Raw genomic sequence first — 4,604 nt, forward strand, 5'->3', positions numbered from 1 at the left:
TAGAACGAATAAGAAGAATCTGTTAGGCAGAAAGTTAACGGTTTCTCCAATCTGAAAGGAAAGGAGAGTACTTTAGCGATCATCTTAACGATTGTGGAACCATGTCACAATTGAACCTCGAAGAACATCTTGATGAAATGATTTCGACTAAGAAGAGGAACCGGACATTGGTAAAATGGTTTAATCGAGAGATTAGTCATACTATGTTTCCAATCAAGTTTTAGAGTCATACTCTAGTAACTATAAATCGTATCTTGAAGCTTGTTTTGTACTAAGAAGGTTTATAACACCTTATAAAATGTGGATTAATCATGTTTTCTTACTCTGGCACATTTAGAATTGGTGGTTGTGATGTTTTGGTTAAAACAAGGGATGAACAAAGACAAATTCAATGAAGTGTTTTCTTGAAAAGGATCCACACTAACTTTTAAATATTTGTTTTTTCTCATCAAGGAATGCTCCTTGAAAGAGAAACCTATATGTCAAGATGTTAGTTAGAGTCTTATTGATCTTGAAGAGTTTCAGGAGTTAATCAAGAATAAACCTTTTAGTTATCACTAGCTGTAACACTATAAATTTTCAAATAAAATTTTCATTTTAGAATCACATAAACTCAATATCACATTTGCCAAAAAACCACAAAATGCATAAGTTGTCAACACACAAGTCAACAGTGTTTGATAAAATCCCAGAATCCTGAAAATCATGATCTCTAACTGGTGTGTACAATCAATCTGCCGCTTCCCATGATCCTGAAAAAGTACCTGAAACACATATCACACAACACGGTAAGCACGACACTTAGTGAGTTCCCAAAAATACCACACGCAAATAATTAGCCTCTCATAGCTATCTCGATAAGGACCTTTCGGTCATGTGTCTCAGTGAAGACCCTCCGGTCTCACAGCTTGGGTCGGACCTTCCAGTCCGGTATCTCAGTGAAGACCCTCTGGTCTCACAAGAACAAAATAACTCAATAAGGCACAAAAGTAATATACAACATAAATCACAACGACAAAATGCATGATATCACATAACTAAGTATAAGCACATAAGACCCTACAGTCACACAATGATTACCACTCAGGTAAGTATAGTGAGAAGACTCACCTCTCGGAGTAAAGCAATATATCCCACACTCGAACTGCTGGTCTAGACTCTACCCACACATATCACAATCATCTCTACTTAAAAATTATATAAAACGTAAAGCTAACACCTCTACTAAATCTCCAAAAAGGGTGAAAGACCATTTGACCATTCTATGCGCTCCAAAGTCCACAAGCTGATCCAACCCTAAAAGTCAACGGAAGTCAACACTCAAATCAACAGTCCATGTTGACTCTATTAGATAAGGTGTCTAAGTCCATAACTATTTCTGGTATGTACTTGACCCGATTTGGATTGGTTCATTTGGGTTGTATGGTATCATGCATTTGGATAAACTAAAATGAGAGAAATAGCACTTATGGTTTATTAATATCTTATCTAATATATTAATAATATTATTTAATTAGTATTGATCAAGAACTAATTTAGAATTAATTAAGAGATCAAAAGATGACTAATTAAATATATGGGTTGATTATGTAAATCATCCATACTTGTATAGTGGACTAGATGCTCCATGGATTATCAAGTTGGGCTAAGGTCCATAGGATGCTCATGGGAGTTACAAACCCCTAGGTCATGGAAATGAAGAGTCATGTCACATTAAGGATTACATGGTGTAACCCTAGATTTAACACACTATATAAAGGATATGAAGCTCACCAAAATCGGTTACTAGAAGCATACTAGAGGGCAAGTCGATTTCTAAGTGTGACATTCTCTCTCAAAGTTTATTCCAAGAGCATTTGGAGCTGTGTGAAACATTTGAGGCGTCACACTTGGGGTGCTAGCCTCTCAAGGTTTTCAAGGAATCCAATCAACTACAAGGTATGTAATTCTAGCCATCTTTTATGTTAAAAGTTCCCTATGTATGCTAGATAGGATTATGAACCTTGGAAATCATATTTTTCATGTATTTTAGACAACACATAGATCCAAGGTTTTCTAGGGTTGCATGTACACTTAGGGGTGTTAGAATGCTCATAACCCATCAGACTCAACTCGTCGAGTGCAGCTCATGAACTTGTCGAGTCCTCAGTACTTAAAAATCAAGACAACCCGAGTCAACTCGCCGAGTTGCTATCCAACTCGTCGAGTCCATGAAGAGTCCAAAAGAACGAGGAAAAACCCTAACCACTTGTCGAGTTGTCTCATCAACTTGTCGAGTTCACTCTGAAACCAGAAACGGGAAAACCCAACTCAACTCGTCGAGTTGGATGCCCAACTCATTGAGTTCCTTACCCGTTTCTCATTAAACTCATTCCAGTCGATTCCAATACTTTAAACTCCAAATCCAACCTCCTAGGATGGAGTTACCATGTAAAGTTTCTAACTTTACGATCATGCAAGGCATCCCAAGGCTAAATCACCCAAAACTAAGCTCAAGAAGGGTTTTAGGACATGAAGACGGGTCAAAGCTTCATAAATCTTGAAGCTTTATGTACATGAGACCAAAAGAATTCCAGATCTGAAACTCATACCCGCTAGGCAAGCTTAACTTGAGAATGACCCTCATTTTGCACCAAAAAGCCCATAACTCACATAAGAAGAGATCTAAAGAATGGAATGCCAAGGTAGAGACTTTTTACCTCCCACTGGATGCCAACACGATGTAGATGTTGGATCTATAAGCTTTCCCTCGTTCCAACTCTTTAGGTCCTCAAGCCTCTTCAAGGAATGCTCCAAAAAGACACTTTTGGCCTCACACGCACACTTAGCTAGCTGGGGTTACTCTTTGGACATGAAAGGTGGTAAGTAAGGCGGAGTAAAGGACTTAAGGTCCTTTAAATAGGCTGCACATCCGATAAATTAGAGTTTCATCACACAGTGTAACAATGTAATTTTTCAAACCAAAATTTTCATTTTTAGCACCATAAAAACTTGTATCATAAATCTCAAAACACATATGTCTCAAATGTCAACAAAAGAAAACATAATCCCAGGATCACAAAAACAATCTCCTGCCGGTGTGTACAATCATGTCAGTGCCTTGCCGCAATCCTCGGAACTACCTGAAACACATAACACGATAAGCATAAAAGCTTAGTAAGTTCCCAAAAATACCACACACAACACATTAGCCACTCGAGGATATAACTCAATTAGACCCTCCGGTCAATGTGTCTTAGTGGGACCCTCTGGTCCCACAACTCATATGGACCCTCCGGTCCCTCAACTCAGCATCACAATATAATACTCATAAAGCGTAACACAAGTAAATAGCAGGATATCTCATTACACAGTTCATGCACATAAGACCCTCTGGTCACACCTAACTACCACTAAAGGTAAAGTATAGTGAGAAGACTCACCTCGTAAGCTAAGGAATGAAAATCTCGCAATCGGGATAGTGATCTCTACTCCTGGGTCTAGCTCCTGCCTAACATAGATCGGGATCGTGCATCCATCACATAGGCTACAAACCCTCTACAGCCCTGTTGTAGACTCTGCCTCGCTCTAGCATCCGAGCAAAATGCCGACCCAAATCGGGTACCCTCGCCATATACCATAAGTACTCCCCCACTAGGGTCTCGTATGGTCACCAATTGACGCTCGCAGTCGATAATAGCTTTGAATCGGCTCAACCAGTCCATTCCCACAATGACACAGACATCCCCCATCGCAATAGCTACCAAATCTATCAGCAACTCAACACCAAAAATCTCAAGTATACATCCTCAAATCTCCTCAGTAGCAAGAGCCACTAGCTCATCAGCTATAGAAACTCGCAGAGGTCGAATCAACGCCTCTCGTTGGATACGAATGAGATGACTAAAGGCTTATGACACGAAAATCGACTCGCACCTGAGTCAAATAACACCAAAGTAGGTATAGAATTCACAAAGAAATTACCTACACATATCACAATGTAAGCATAATATCTCAAACTCAGTATAAGTAAATAAAAGAATACATACCATCCACGACATCGGGAGCTACGCGGACCTCCTCCACTGTCAACTGAAAGGCTCTCCCGTGATCCCTCGACGTCTCGGCCTTCACTGGACGGCTCTCAGAAACATGCACAGAAGTAGGTGCAGATCCCTGCGTTGGTCCCTGCACGAGTTGGGGGCACTCAGCCTCCATGTGGCCGGTCTGGTTGCAATGAAAGTGTGACATCCCCCAAAATCACGGCCAGAAAAGACCAATTTTGTTTATGCTTTGTAAAAATCATAGTACTTCTTTTCATAAAAATGTTGCGGAATTTGTTCCCAGAAAAACATGATAAATACGTTATTAAAACATTTTCGAAGAAACGTATTTTTATTCATCTTAAAACGTTTGGGATGTCATCGTTAATACAGAAACATAAGCATAAACAGAACTTACAATTATTTACACTAGTGATCTACATCTCTTTAAATCTCTCAGTGTAATGTCACTTCATATCGCCACCTGTGATGTAAATAAACTGAGTGGGTCAGGTTGGGAAGCCTGGTGAGTACATAGGGTTTTCAACCCACAATAATATAGTTATTATGTTTAAACAATCA

The sequence above is a fragment of the Lactuca sativa genome, chromosome 5, assembly GCF_002870075.4.
Source record: "Lactuca sativa cultivar Salinas chromosome 5, Lsat_Salinas_v11, whole genome shotgun sequence".
Taxonomy (NCBI): Eukaryota; Viridiplantae; Streptophyta; class Magnoliopsida; order Asterales; family Asteraceae; genus Lactuca; species Lactuca sativa.